The 15,740-nt window shown below is 48.9% G+C and overlaps 1 protein-coding gene and 1 long non-coding RNA gene across 4 annotated transcripts in view; both read left to right on the top strand.

Moving 5' to 3' along the window:
* LOC103253651 overlaps nt 1-7,415 on the top strand; it is a 16,601-nt gene extending 9,186 nt beyond the window's left edge. The window contains exons 3-4 of one of the 2 annotated variants that reach the window (XR_002481539.1): nt 6,696-6,791; nt 6,975-7,415. This is a non-coding gene — a long non-coding RNA (uncharacterized LOC103253651). Of the gene's footprint in view, nt 1-6,695 lie in introns of both variants that reach the window. The other variant, XR_503896.1, reaches the window with a different exon arrangement.
* The window catches only part of LOC103253710 (IQ motif and SEC7 domain-containing protein 2), an 88,252-nt gene that overhangs the window by 49,611 nt on the left and 22,901 nt on the right, over nt 1-15,740 (top strand). The window lies entirely within an intron of this gene.

The raw sequence follows: 15,740 nt of genomic DNA, 5'->3' as shown, positions 1-15,740 counted from the left end.
TGCCCAGGCGGGTCTCGAACCCGCGGGCTCGGGCAATCCACTCACCTCAGCTTCCCAAAGGCGCGGGATTACAGGCTGAGCCACCAAGCCCAGCTGATCCCATTTTTAAGGGAAAGAAAACCCCATAACAACAATGATAACTTGTTATGCACACCTTGTTATACTTTCAAAATTACTGGCTTTTCCCTTAGTTCCATTTTCTTGCTTTAACTAACTCATTTCCCTCCTCCTTCATACCTTTTCTCTGTACCCAGCTATTCAGGTCTTGCTTTTTCTTTTGATAACTAGTTCGGATACCACCTCATTCATTCAGCAACTATTGGGTATTGCCTGCTTTAGATTAGGCTTTGTGCTGACCCTTGGTGAGATACTGGAATGAACTGTATGTGATCCTACTGTCAGTAAGCTCACGTCTAGAAAAGAGAGAGACACATAGAAAATGATGGCAAAGTGTGGTTTGGGATGGGACAGAAGTAGGCTCAGAAGGCTGCCAGAGAAAGGACATTTAACCCTATCTGGAAGTCAAGGAAGGCTTCTTATAGGAGGGGACTTTTGCACTGAGTCTTCAAAGAGTATTAGCTTTCCTTCATCCGCCTCCCCCACCAGAAATGGTCTTGTCTACTCTTTGGCTCTTCCAAGCAGGATGACCTCATAGGGGAAAAACAGTTGAATCAGTACCTTTACATAAGTCCAAGTTCTGCCACTTGCCAACTCTGTAACTTTGGGCAAGTCGTTTAGCCTCTGAACCTCTGTTTCCTCATCTGTGCAATGGGGCTAATGCCTACTTACCTCTCAGGGCTGTCTACAGGATTGCAGGTAATGTTCCTGGGTGACTATCAGCTCTAGAAAAGTAGGGACTATCTGTGTCTTGTTTTCTTCTTAGCAAAGTGTGTAGCACTGGGTTGGAACTCAAGGCTGTATGTGTCTGGAGATAGTTCTGGAGCAAAGGAGGAGCCTGATCATAGCAGCGTTTTGGGATGAGGAAGCTGAGGGTAGTACATGGGTAGAAGGGATTGCATCAAAAGAAGAGCAAGCCAGGTGCCTGGTCTTGGCATGAAGGTGATACAGGAGGGAAAATAAGAGTATGTGCTCCTGGGAAATGGATTCCAAGAAGGGAGTTCTGGCCCTGGTCCTTGGTCCTCTTCTTCTGCTGAGGCCATCTCCTAATCTCATAGTCCAGGGTGGCGAAGCATTGTAGAATACTACTTGCCATGGCATTTATGGCCATTTCAGTCCCAACTCTGTCACTTACTAGCTGGCTGACCTTGAACAACTTACTTCACATCTCTGAGACTCGTTCCTTATCTGTTAAAAAGGGCACAATACCACCAACATCACAGGGTTTATTTCCTGAGGAGTAGGTGAGATCATTTATATGAATGCATTCAGAATTCACTTCACTGAGCGACTGGCACATGACAGGTACTCAAAACAAAGTAACTGCTATTAGCATTCACTTCAGTTGTCACTTATGGAGTACTGCTGTGGCCAGAGTCTGCTGAGTAATGGTTCTTGGCTCTCCACAAGTTCCCGGTCAGTTGGAGAGCCTGAAAGGGGCTCTGACAGAAGAGAACACGAGGGGGCTGTGGAAACCCTGAGGAAGGGATCTGGCCCTGTCTAGGGCTGGTGCAGGTCAACTCAGCCTAAGCACTGGGTCTTAAAGGATAAGTAAGAATTAGCCAGGGGCAGAAGGGTGAAATGTGGAAGAGCATTCCAAGTAGAAAGAATAGTATATGCAAAGGAACCTGGGTATTATTGGGTAGGGCCGGAGGTTTTTAACTTGGGGTGCGTGCATCTCAGGTAAACTTCAGGAGGCCTATGAACTTCCCAAAATTGCATGCAAAATGTGGCTTGCATACACTCAGTACAATGTTTGGTGAAGGAGATGCTCTGTGGCTTTCATGAAATACATAAAGAGGTTTGTGTTCTCCCTAAAAAGGTTGTGAACCAATGTTGTTGTCAACAAAGTGTCATGTGAATGGATTCTAAATAGGAGAGTAATTTGGTAAAATTTGTGTTTTAGAAACATCAAATTAGCAGTCAGTATGAAAATTGGGTTGTATGCATGGAGACCAGCTGGAAGACCTAAACTGGGGTATTGGCAGAGAAGAAATGGATTTGAGCAGGGCTACTGTGTTGCACGACTCTAGTGGGCACCATTTGTATAGAAGCATTTTAATTCCAAATTATGGAATTCAAATCCTTTGAGAGTTATTAATGAGATGGGCTCAGTAGAAATGTCAAGTGGGATAAATTGTTGTGGATGTAGAGGTAGGAGACAGGAAGGAGACAGGGATGAGTCAAGGTTAGCAGAAGGCCAGAGGGACATGAGTCCTGGCCAGGTCACAGAGTAAGAGCAAAAGGGAACCTCTGTTAATGCTCACCCAAATCCCATCCTACTCCTGGTTCTCTGAGATCCTGAGTAACATTGAAGACACTTATTCCCTGTGGATTTTGGAAAGGAATTATTTCTGGTTTGCGAATCAGCTTAAGTTTCCTAAAGAAAGTACTGTTTGAGTTAGTCATTCAAGGTCCATGTGATTTCAAGAACTAGTATGCACTGAGAGTATGCACAAAGGCCTGGAGGTGAGGAAGGGTGAAACCAGACAATGGTGGATACAGAGGTTAGGCATGCCTCAGACAGCTGTCTGGGGAGTTCAGGCTTTTTATTTTTGCCTTTTGTTAGGAAGTTAGAGAGTCATGAGCATTTCTTGAGCAGGAAAAGTGACATGATCAAATTGGCATTTTAGAAGGAAGGGACACTAGGGAGGAGGCTGTTGGAGTAATCCAAGAGAGAGAGAAGCTAAGGTGGTGGCAGTGGGTATGGGTATAGAACAGAGGAGATAAATTTGAGTTGTCATTGGGAGGAAGAGATGGCTGGAGTCAGAGACTGAAGAGATGATGGGAAAGGAGGGAAGAGGTGGAGACGACTGAGGCTGGAGTTCACAGAATGTTGGAGTGTTCAGGCCTGACACTGGATTCATTCATTCAATGAATATTTATCAAGTGTTAGGCACTAGGGCTATGGCACTGAACAAAAACAATTGCTGTCCTGATGGATCTACAGTAGGTGAGACAGACAATAAACAACAAAACGTATAGGATGTGTCTGATGTCGATAGGTGCTGTGAAGAAATATAAAGCTGGGGTAAGAGGGTAGAAAATGTTGGGGTGCCTTTTGAGAGAGAGAGGGCTTCTCTGATGAGGTAGTATTTGAGCAGAGACTCGGAGGAGGTAAAGGAGTGAGCTGTGTATCTGTCTGGGGAACTATGTTCCAGGTAAAAGGAACATCGAATGCAAAGGCCCTGAGGCAAGAGTGTGCTTGGTGTGTTTGAGGAGCAGCAGGGAGACCAGTGTGATTGGAGAAAGGCTAAACAAGGGACAAGAGGAGTAGAAGATGAGGTAGCAGGGGCCAGATCATGTACAGTCTTTTAGAGCTATTTAGGAGATAGAATCAGTAGTATTTGGTGACTGTCTCGTTAAGGGAGCAGAAAAAAAATCTAGCATAACTCCTAGGTGTGTTTTGGGCTTGGATGACGGGGTGAACGGTGGTGCCTCTCACTAAGGTGGAAAATGTGGGACAGTTTGCAGCGGTGAGAGACCAAAGGGTCCTTCTGGTGGAGCTGTCCAGCAAGCATTAGGCTTGGTGGATCCGGGCCCCAGGAGAGATACATGCTAGGGAGAGCCACACTTAAAGTTATGAAATGGAATGGGGTCGCTGAAAGAGAGTGTGGAATGAAAAAGAAGAGGACCAGAGCAGACCTGGGAAGGCGAAACCAACACATAAGGCATAGGCAGAGGAAGAAATGGTGTGGGGTCAGAGAAGTAGGACGAAAACCAATGGGGAGTGGGCTCACAGAAGCAGAGGAAGGAAAGGGCCATGCAGAGCAGGGCCTTGTTAGGAGTGTCAGGTGCTGCAGCTGGGGGGAGTATGCTAAGGGCGGAAAAGAGTTTATTGGCTTTAACCACCAGGAGGGCCTGGGCGACCTTCTTCAAAACAGCTTCCCTGGAGTGGTGGGCGCATGAGGCAGATTGCAGTGGGTCGAAGAGCTCGTGGGAGGTACCGAAGCAAAGCGGAGATGGCCAGTGTAGACGAGTTTCTCAAGAGGCTTAGCTGTGAAGAGGAGAGAGGGACAGAGGGGGATGTGGGGGCAGATAGAGGGTTTTTATTCCCAGATGGGAGAAACTTGAGCTTCTATAAATGTTGATAGGAAGGAGGCAACAGAGGGGGAGAGGTTGAAAATACAGGAGGGAGAGGGGATGATTGTTGTGGAGGAGGTAGCAGGGATGGGCTCTGGAGCCCAGGTGGAGAGACTGGTCTTAAATGGTATAGGGGCCCCTTTTTCTTACCAGGGAAGAAAAGTAGTGGTGCTGGTGGGAATGCAAGGGTGTTAAGGGGATTGGTTAAAGAAATGCTCCAGGAAAGTTCAAAGCAACAAATGGAGAGCCCTGACCAAAGGCATGGATGCTGGGGCTGGGAGAAATCAAAGAATACTTCTGGCTGGGAATCAGGGAGGAAGCAGCATTTGAGCTGGGTGATGAAATTCAGACAGGATTTCAGTAGGCAAAGATCTGTGCAGAAAGAAGAATATTCTAAATGGAAGAAAGAGGGTCAGCAAAGACAGAGGTGTGAAAAGGCTAGTGTACTGATGGAATAACAAACAAGCTAGTTTGGCGAAGGCTGGGCATGAGTGAATAGGATAACATTGATGCCACTGTTAATAGCAGTCATAATAGTTACCATGTATTGAGCATCAGACCTACCTGTGGCAGGTACTGTACATACTTGAATTCATTTGATCCCACCACACCCTACAGAATAGGAATTTCTTCAGTTTGCAGATAAGGAAAATGAGTCCCAGAATGGTGAAGAATGGACCCAAGGTCACCCAGCTAGTAAGTGATGGGGCTGGTATTGAAACCCAGGTCTATCTGCCTCCATAGCCTGTGCTTTTCCCACATGACAGGGAAGGGCAGTAGAGGCCATATGATGGGGGAAACCTCGAATGCCAACTTAAGGAGCCTGAACCTTATCCAGGAGGCAATGGGGAGCCAAGAGAAGAGAATCATGCTTGAAGGTGGGCTTTAGGAAGGCTAATGTGATCCAAGCAGAGAGAGAGAAGAAATCAGGTGACTGGGGGAAAGGTAGCAGTGGCCTGGCCTGGATAAGAGGGGAATGAACAGTGCTACTTGAATATCATTTGTTCCACATGACAGCCTTGAGAGGTGTGGATTTGTCTTCTCGTTTTATAGATGAGGAATGGGAGACTCAGAAAGGCAGGGCTACTTGCCCAAGACTTGAGCTCTGGTTCATGTGGTTTTGCTGACTCAGTGAGTCTGTGGAACAATGTGTCAGGGGAAGCTCTGAGTCTGGGAAAGTGGTGTGTGTGCGTGTGTGTGTGCGCGCGCGCGCGTGCTTGTCTGTCTGTCAGATGGACAACAGTGCTTTCCCTTCCCTTGCCTGTCTGCTTTTCTTTCCATCTCTTCCCAATCCTCCAGTTTCCTGGATTCCATAGCTCCTGCATCCTTTGAGCCAAGGGGTCTGGGATTGGGGATGATACTGCTTCCTTGGCTGCCCCCAGAAGATCGGTCTTTTTTCTCCCAAGGCATCTTGTCCCCTCCCAACCCTACTGTCTTTCCATCTACCCCATGAAACTGTAGCCCTGATCCATTGACTGCCACATGCAGTCTGGCCCCTGGTACTACTCAGCAGTGCCCTAGAAGTAGAGCTTGTTGCTGCAGTGACTCCCCCCTATGCCCCCACCCCTGCTGTGGCTGCTTCTGTGTGGACAGACGGCCACCTTGGGAATTAAATTTGGTTCACAAGCGGTTAACAACAGTCACCACCAAGTTCCTACTGCTATTGTTTGCCAGGTACTTGGTGCATGTTCTAGTCCTTGCAACAGTCCTGAGGAGTTGGCATCATGAGTCCCATTTTTACAGATGAGGAAACAGGCTCCGAGAGGGCCAATGGCATGCTTGGGGGCACATCATCTAGAAGCATTTGCAGAGTCAGCATTTGAACCCAGTTCTGTTTGCTTCCAAAGCTGTAGGCTTTCCATACTCCATTTCTAAGCACTTCTATTTTCCTGACCCTGAGCCTTCAGAAAATACAAATCTTTGTCCTTCAAGGGCAGAGTGTATTTCTAGAGATGGTGCCAAGTTCACCCAAAAGACCTGGTGGGATGGGTCTGAGGCTTGGAGCTTCAAGAACTCTGGGTTCAAATCCTAACTTTATCACTTGCCCAGCTATGTGACCTTAAGGAGATTATCCAGCCCCTCTGAGCTTTAATTCCCACATCTGGAAAATGCTACCTTGAAGATTTGTTGCTGGGGTTAAATGAGTTGATGTATGCAAAGTGAGAGCGGGTTGCTATTATTTATATTAAAATGAAGGTTGAGCACCTGCCAGGATTAGAAAGGGAGTTTCTATACTCTGGGGTTGACTTTAAGATTGAGCCCAGGCTGGGTGTGGGAGGGCTGTCTTAGGAGGGGACCAGCAACAGGCTCTTTGGAGACAGAGTTGGATGTGACCCCGGATCATCCATCACCCTGGCCGCCCCATTCCAACCCCCATTCTAGCCCCACCTTCTGGTTCCAGCCCTCGGTGTATCTCCCTTGCTCTGCAAACTAATGCCTCTGCCTCTCTCTGTCACCCGTGCCTGTGGCCTCTACCCTGCCCTTCCTGGCCCCAGGGAAGAGGAGGAGGAGGAGGAGACTGAGGAAGAGGAAGAGGAAGACGCTCACCAGTTCTGCTGTCCGGCCTCCGAGTGCAGCAGTCCCTCCTCTCGGTAACTGAGAGGACAAGGGCCATTTTCTATGCAGAAGCAAAAGCCTTAACCAGCCCATCCCCCCAGCCCTCGCGGATCCCTGTCCCCTGCTTCAGGAACCAGACGGGCAAGCATCGCGCCCCTTCCTCCCCCACCTCCTTCTCGGAATTTCTACCCCCTGCTGCTGTCTCCCCTGGACTCCAGCTCCTGATTTAAAAACAGCTGGAGCCCTAAATCTGAATAAAATGTGGGAGAAGCAGAGCTTGGAGCTTGGAGCTTGGAACCTGGACCCTCCCGCACCCGCACTCCCACTTCCCAGGCACCCTGGAGCCTGCCATTCCTGGAGAGGTCTCCAAATGACACCCCAAGGACCTACCTCTGTCCTCTGTGAGCACAAACAGAGATGCAGGGTGCCTAGGGCTCAGAGGACCAGACGGGGACAGGACCCAGCCTGCCTAGTTCCCCGTCGTTCGTTCCCTTGCTGTGGCCATAGCTGCCATCTCCTCCACTGCTTGAAGGCCTCAACCCACACCCCCTACCACTCCCATAGTGCTCTGTAAATATGAACAGGAGGAAAAAGCCTCTCAGAGTACATGTTGCTGTGAACAAAGGAATTTCCATCAATAAAAGCTGATCTCTTCTCTCTGTCTGATGTATATTCCACCTACCCCCACTTCTCTCTCCCCATTCCCACCAGGGCCTTGCCTTCTTTCATATCCAGAGCTGGGAATGGGAGGGCTAGGAAATAGAGTAGGGTTTGATTCATGGTATTGTTAACACTCGAGACAATAAATGTGTGAACGGCTCCCAACATGGGCAGGCTAACCTTGGACATGTCTCTTGGCTTCTCAGACACATAGTTTCCCCAGCTGTAAAAAGAAGAGAGAAGTTGGACTAGAGGGTCTCCAAGGGTTCTCCAGCTCTGACATTCTGTGAATCTGAGATACTACACTTTTAAGACACCATGATTATGTGAATTTAGGATATAATGATTCAGTGACACATTCCATGCAATTCTGTGTTTTCTACTTCTATAGTGCTGTGATTTTTGGATTCACTAGTAGTTTTAAGATTTCATGATTCTACCATATAAACAAATTCTGATGATGTAATTTTAATATTCTGCAGTGTAAAGATTCCTTGATCCTGTACTTTTAAGGTTCTGGTTCTAAAATTTTAGGGATCTCTGAATCTGAGAAAAAGCCATTTCCCCCAGATGCAACGACCCCAATATTTCCTTCATCTAGCCAGAACCTGCCTCTAAGACTCTGAGGCTGTCAGCAGGAGGGTGAAAGGTATCCTTTATGGGTTTGTAGGACCTATACCTTCCATGATGTGTCTGTGTTAGGAGTACATTCAGGAGACCCCAAAGTGGGCTCATATCCCACTTTCCCTCTCTGAGCCTTTAGCATTAGACCAGTGTGAGTTTACCTTCCTGTTCTGCCACTTATAATCTGTGTAACCTTGAGAGAGTCTTTTCTTCTCCTTGAACTTTCTTTTCCTCCTGAGTACAGTAAGAATATATCTACTTCTCTGGGTTGTCATGAAGATTAGCAAGAAAGAATGCAACGAACCCAGTGTAGGGGCTGGTGCAGTTGGGCAAGTGTACCTTGCTTGGTGGCTCTTGTTTTGATTAAGGTCCAGGTGAGACTTTCTCCTCTCCTTTCTTTCCTCCCTCCCTTCAGCATCCCCATCACACTCAATCTGTAGTTTTTCCAGCACCTCACTTCCTTCCCTCAGTCACTCATCTGTTCATTCAAAGTTTCATTTATTCCCCCCTCCTCCCTCCTTCCTCTCTCCCTTATTCTTCCTTATTCTACTTAACAGAACATTGGTTGAGCACCTACTGGGTGCAAGATCTCAAGCTAAATACTGTGAGGAATCAAAATAAGGCAGTGGGTGTGTCTTCCATAAAGTCTCCATCTCCCAGAGGAGATGAGAGATCCTTTGGGAAAGTAGGTAGGGTGCAAAGGGCAAAAGTGATCGAGCAGGCTGGGCACGGTGGCTCAAGGCACCTCCTTTGGGTGGCCGAGAAGAGAGGATTGCCTGAGCTCAGGGGTTTGAGACCAGCCTGGGCAACTTGGTGAGACCTCATCTCTACAATAAAAAAAGAAAAAAAGCCGGGGAATGATAGCATACGCCTATAGTTCCAGCTACTCGGAAGGCTGGGCGGAAGGATCGCCGGAGCCCAGCAGGTCGAGGCTGTGGTGGCCGGGAGAGGCCACTGCACTCCAGTCTGGGTGACAGAGTGAGACTCCAACTCAAAAAAAAAAAAGCGATTAAGCAGAAATGGCTTCAGTAATGAGCAAAATGTGTTCCTGGCCCAAAGTGGAGGGAGATGTTAAGGTGGGCTGGGAGGGGTGGTGTCCAGGAGGCTTTGCTGGAGGAATAGAGGCAAGAGTTCGTCCTTGAAGGCAGGAAGTAATTTGAATAGGTGGCAAGGGTTGAGAAGACATTAAAGGAAACAGGGACCACATGGACAAAATCCTGGTGGAGGGCTCCAGGGTTATACTGGAGGAATGGTGGGTGGATTAATCTGTTCGGCTGACTCTCCAGGATGTGTGAATCTAAGTGACCTGGGGCTTAGGAGGAAGACACCATTCTCCTCTTTCTTTAAGTGGAGATAGAAGGAAATTGTGGGGGTAGGTGTTCAACTACATGGAGGGAGAAGGCAGGTCAAGGTTAGATAGCCATCCAGGGAGCCGTAGGGGTGTAAACTCCTATGTAGGCAACTGAGTTGACTGAATTGGGCAGAGGGCCTGTGCTGTCAGAAGGGGGTGGGTGGGTTTTATCAGTCGTGAGAGAAATTTGCATGCATGTATGGTTTCCATGCACATGGGCATCCATGTGCATGTCTTTGCATGAGGCTGCTCAAGTCTCACAGTGGTAAGAGACCATGGGCACTATTACAGATCTGAGAGAACGTTATTATGTGAGACTCGGTGTGAGGAATCCTGAGTGTGTGAGGTTGACTGGGAAGTGGTGACTTTCTGTGCCAGACAGGCTCTGTGCATGCGTGTGATGGATGTAATCATAAGACTGGGTGTGGGTGGCTTTTAAGCATGTGGGGCTGTGGCCTTTAGGGTGACAGTTGCCAGCCAGGATGGTCACACACACAAACACTTGTGGCTTCTACCTACGGTCTTAGGAGACCAAGGTGGCTGCTGAGCAATTGATATATGCTGAGCCCTGGCATGGGAATTGTTGAGCCACAAAGGTGAATCAGATCAGGCCACTGCCCTTAGGGGTGGGGTGGGAGATGGACACTTCAAGAGATTACTACAAGTTAGTCAGTGATAAGGACTGACCATGATATGGGTGTGCACAAGACACAGAGGAAGGAGTAACTGACCCTATCAGGTTCTATAAGGGGCAGGAGTGAATCAGAACTGACCTCCCAGGAGGACGCACCTGCTCAGGGTACTGCAAGATGAAGATGGGTACACTCAGACCGATAAAGTCTGAGTGGAAAGGGGAGAGAGGACATTCTGGGCAGAGGAAACAAAGGAAGAGTATGAGCACAGGCCTGGAGATGTGGATCAGCTTGCCATAGTCTAGGAATTGCAAGTAGCATGTTGTTGCCTATGATATTTAGGAGCTTATGGAGGAGGGAGGGATGGCCGGATTCAGAGGGACTTCTGAAGCTGAAAGTGGGACACTGGCCTAGAAGCAGGGGATTCTTAGCCTGTGTAACCCCGGGCAAGTCACTTTGACTCTCTGGGCCTCAAGCTGGATCTATGGGATGGGATGGGTCATAAAGCCTAAGTTGTCAAGTTTATCCTAGCTCTGTGGATCTTCTACCCTGGCCAGCCATGTCCACGAGGCATTACTCTCGAAGTCAAGAGCTTCTTCCATCTAATCTCAGTCTTTCCTTTTTCCTCCTGGATTGCTTCCTCACCCGCCTAGCCCACAAATATTTATTCAGCTTCTGGCTCTTTGCATGCCACTGTGGGAAGGTATGGGGAGATGAAGAACCCAAAGGAAGAGGAAGAATGCAAGGACTCTACCTTGGAGGAGGTGGTGGTGATAAAAGCATGAGTTTTGTGTTTAGATATAATTTTGTTTGAATTTTGGCTCCACCACTGCTGAGCTTTGAGACTTTGGGCATGTTATTTCACTTCTCTGTACCTCAGTTTCATCATCTGTGTTATCTCCTGGAGGGATAACAACCCAGAACCAAAAAAGTAGGTACTCAATAAGTAACAACTATTTTTTTTAGGGCTGCAAGAAGCAGAGCCAGGATTCAAATCCAGGTCTGTGCATTTCCAAAGCTTGTGTTTGCCCACTGTATACCCAGTCAACTAAGCTCTTTTAATGGCCTCCTTCTCCCGCAGCAACTCCTGTGCCAAGCCAGGCTGGGCTCAGGCTTAGAATCCCTGTGGCACTGGGACTGGGCAGCAGAAATAGCTTACAGCAAAAATGTCAGAGGGAGATGTGGCTGCAGTTGCCCTAGCCCCCGTCTCCTTGCCCAGTCTGCTCCTTTCCGAGCCCAAAGACCCTGGCCCAACCTAGGTACACTCACCTCCTCATCTTGTTTTCTTATCTCTCACTTCCGGTCCCCCCCTTCCAGCCTAAGTTGTCATGGGGATAGTCCTCGGCATCCCTAGCTTCCTCTTGCCCTCATCTTATGGTATCCATGGCAACAGCCCCCATTCATTTCCATGGCAACTGCATCCTGATCCCATCTCCTGCTGGTTGTCTGGCTCCAGGCAGTGCCAATAAAGGGAAGGAGAGAGCGAAGACCTCCCATTAGGAGCAGCATTCGGGGAGGGTCAGAGCCCCTGCCATGGACAGGCCAAATCCCTATGGAACATCCTGCACCACTTCTCCCCATCTTAGTGCCTTGGCTCACAAGGTTCCCTCTCTCCTCTTTTCTACCAGTTCCTCCTAGGCAGGACCCAGTCCACAAGTTTTCTCCCCCAGGAAGCCTTCCAGGCAACAGAGGAACTAGCACAGTCTTTGGGGTTGGAATTTTTGTTCTGCCACTTGCTAGCTCTGAGACCTTTAGCAGGCACTTTCCCTCTTGGAGCCTTTTCTTCATCTGTAAAATAGGAATTCTAGTTCTTCCCTCATGTTTGCCATGCAGATTAAATAATGTGTGGAAAATGCCTGACACAGGGAAGGTGCGCAGTAAGTGCGAGTTTATTTTTATTCTGCTCAACCACCCCCAAACAGAAGGGATCTCTCTCCCGCGCTCCCCCAGCACTTCCTCTGTTCCCCAGCCTTGATAACTTTCTGCTTTGTACTGTGGTTATTTGCATAACATAGCTTATTTCCCCCTTTGCAGAGGACAGCTCTCTGATTTCCCCCCACAGAATAGCCCAGTAAACAGGGCACACGAGTGTATGTCTGCAGGTGTTCATGTCTATTTTCATGTGTTTGTGGATGTGTGTTTTTGTTTCTTGGCCTGTAAACCTTTGGGTGTCTCACTGTTTTTGTACCTGTGCATATGTGTGCATGTATGTGCACATGTGTGTGCTTCACTCCTGTCCAGGAAGAGTCCAGAGGGAAAGAGTTCTCCTAGGCCCTTTCTGAAGTTCTGGAATCCAAAGAGGGGATTGGCCTTGCTTGAGCTGTGCACAGATGAAAAACTGAGGTGCAGAGAGGGAAAGTGACATGCCCAGGCTGTCATTGCTGGTAAATGGCAGTGAGGATGTGAACCTCAGCCTGCCCAGCTTCTGACTCCACAGCAGGTTCTCTCTGTGCATGTATATGTGTGTGTATGTATGTGTGCAAGAGAAAGAGAAGAGAGATTTCCACATGATCAACATATCCCTGAGTATTTTGAGGCTCTGACTTGAAAGATTCCACATTCCCAGGTGCTGTTTCTTCAGCAGTGTGTGTGATGTCAGAAGCAAGGCCCTCAAGCAAGCTCCTTTTTTGCCAGGCTCTCTCATGGGAGGTTGTGCTGACTGCCTGGCCTCCCTGCCACTATTCCCTTTGCAACCAAAACGGGGTGAGCTCTCAAGGGGGGAATTGCCAAAGAACACAGAGCCAGGGACAGTGCAGAACTGAGAGTGGGAGAGAGGGAACAAGATATCATGACCCCTGGACCCTGGGTTTGCATCCTAGCTTTCTCACTTAATAGCTGTGTGACTTGAGTAAGTTGACACCACCTCTCTGAGCCATTGTCTTTATCCATAAAATGGAACTAATGGTGCCTGCCTCAGTGAGGTGTGAAGATTCAATGAGTTAATGAATGCCCTTGCCTTAGGAATAGACGCAACTACAGGATCCTACAGCAGTCCAACTGGAGGAGCTCATGAGCCAGCCCATGTGGAGGAAGCAGGCAGGCATGGAAGGGCATACCTGAGCTCAATGTTGAAGGGTGAGCAGGAGGTAGCCAGGATGGGGCAGAGAATATATGGGGCAGGGATCAAGTCAGGAGAGCCATCCAAGCCCTTGGGGAGGAAGTTGGAGATCATGTTCCTCCTCTACTCATCTCAGAGCAAAAGTCAAAGTCTTTATTGTGGGCTCAGTGCCCTTCACAATTTGGCCTTCATGACCTCTCTGATCTTAGCTCCTGTCACTTTCCTCTCATTCACTCTATTCCAGCTACACTGGCCTTTTCACTGTTCCTCGAACATGTCAGGCACGGTTCTACCTCAGGGCCTATGCACTGGCTATCCCCACTCTCTGGACTGCTCTTGCCTCAGCCAGCCACATGGCTCCCTCTGCTCATATGCCATTTCTCCAAAAAGGCCTTCCCTGACGACCACATTTCAAACAGCACCATTTAGCTCTCTGCTTTAGTTTCCTTCCTACACTTATGCCTACCTGAAATGGTGGTATATATTTGTTTTTCTTCATAGTCTGCTTCCCCCACTAGAGTGCACAACCCTGAGGAGACATTCTTTTGCATCTTTCTCACTGTATTTCCAGCCCTTAGCACTGTACCCGGAGCGTAGAAGGTGCTCAGTTGTTTGTTGAGTGAGTTATCGGGAGCTGCGGAAGGGTTTTAGTGGGAAAAAGAAAGAGTTAGATTCATACTTTTAAAAACTCTCTCTGGCTGCAGGATGAAGAACTGAGTGGAAGAGGAGATTGGAAGCTGTTGTTAAAGTTCAGGAGAGAGTATTTATTAGAGCAGCCACCTGAGTATGTTCGTCGACTCCCTCCCAACAGCAGCCTTTATTGAGCACCTACTCTGTTCCAGGCTCTGTGCTCTGTGTTAGCTAGGAGATTAACAAATTCTCTTCCTGTGCTGGGATTCTGGGAGTCATGAACACAAATAGCTGTCACACTTTGCCAAAGCTAACCTGTGCCATAAAAAGAAGGACAGACATGTGCTGTGTGTGGGAGCTCTGAACAGGATCAGCAATAGTTTCTGGCTGGAGGCGGGATTCAGGAGGGCTTCTTAGTGGTGGCATATGACCTGAATCTTGATGGAACTAGGATGTGGGGGATTTCTCAGATTGCAGATGGCAGAGATGATGGGGATTACATTTCAAGTGGAAGGTACTGTATGAGCAGTTTTGGAGGTGGAAAGCAGAGGAGCATTTGGGAGAAGCAGGATCTGGGCCAGGCTGGAGGGATTGGTAGATGGAGTAGGGGGCTGGCAGCCAACCCTGCAGTATGGCTTAATGCTTAATAATGTGGGCTCAGGAGTCAGACTGCCTGGATTTGAATCCCAGTTCTATTTATTAGTAGCTGTGTGACAATAGATATGGTACTTAACCTCTCTGGGCCTCAGTTGCTTTATGTATAAAATGAAGATAAATAACAATACCTACCTCAGAGAGTTGTTTTTGAGTAGTGAACAAGTTATTAAGTATAAAGTGGTAAAAACAGTACCTAAAATGTGCTCAATGATCTATAAGTATTAGCTGTTATATCTTGGAGAGGTCTCGGATGCCAGAATAAGGGACTAAGGCTATTGCTTGTGCACGGTGGGAACTATAGATGGCTCATGAGTAGAGGAGACAATTGATCAAAACTGGGCTTGGGCTGTGTGCTGGGGAGGGGAAGTTTGAGAGATTGGTGGGCAAGATCCTGCAGTCCTGAGGGGGAGGAGAGGAGTATCTTAGATGCTGGAGGTGGGTTGGTCTGGGTCTGATCCCTGGAGGGTGACATCAGGGCTCCCCAGGCCCAGGATGAGAGAGAATGTGGGGTGGAGGGAAGGCCCCTAATCTGTTTCCACTTTTCTTCTGGCAGTGTTGAACACAAACACCTGTGAGGGTTGAGGGTGAGCAGTGGGTGGGCACTCCCCCCAGGGCAGAGCTGAGCTCCACAGTGCTGCAGCCTAGGACCTGGCCTTGTGGGCGCAGCCTCCCTACCACATCCAACCCCCAGTGCAAAGTGCTCTACTGCAAGGCTGGCAGGCCTGTCACAGCTCAAGCTTCTGCACCGATAGGGAGCTTCCTCACACTCACCCAGGTTGCCTTTACTCTGTGCCCTGGCCTCTGCCAAGCAGGGGCTGGAAGGTGTCTCCTTAACCCTTTCAGCAGCCAAAAGCCCCTCAACACGTGCACCCCCCCAACCAGACCATTCTCTGGGCCCAAGCCACATCCATTCCCCCACACAACCTCCTCCAAGCCTCCTCTGCCTGTTTCTCCCTTCTCCACCCCTCCCCTGTTCGCCCTACCTCTGTGACTCTTCACCATGCAAGCTCAGCTCAGGGCGCCTGGGCTCTGTCGCTGCCGCCTGGGTTCCCTGGCAGCCCGGTTGTCATGGCACCATAGAAGCAGGTCTGGCAGAACAACAGCTCTGGGTAACCAAGGCATGCAAGACCCAGGGCCCAGCTCTTGCCACTTTTCGGCCTGGAGACTCCCTTGCCCCCCTCCCCCAGCTGAGCAGAGGCCATGAGGAGAAAGAGGAAGCTGCCCAGCAGGGCGGCTCTTTACCTGTGAGGATGCTGAATGGGAGGCACCTCCCACTGTCGCTGTTTACCTTGTCCTCTCAGCCAAGGAACTCCGGGAACTGGCCTGGCCAGAAGTTCAGGCTCTGGGGGCGGGGGTAGGGCTGCAGGGGGCA

This window comes from Carlito syrichta, unplaced genomic scaffold (genome assembly GCF_000164805.1).
Source record: "Carlito syrichta isolate Samal-C Ts95f unplaced genomic scaffold, Tarsius_syrichta-2.0.1 Scaffold67773, whole genome shotgun sequence".
NCBI classification, from domain to species: domain Eukaryota; kingdom Metazoa; phylum Chordata; class Mammalia; order Primates; family Tarsiidae; genus Carlito; species Carlito syrichta.
This window is presented reverse-complemented; position numbering and strand designations above follow the sequence as displayed.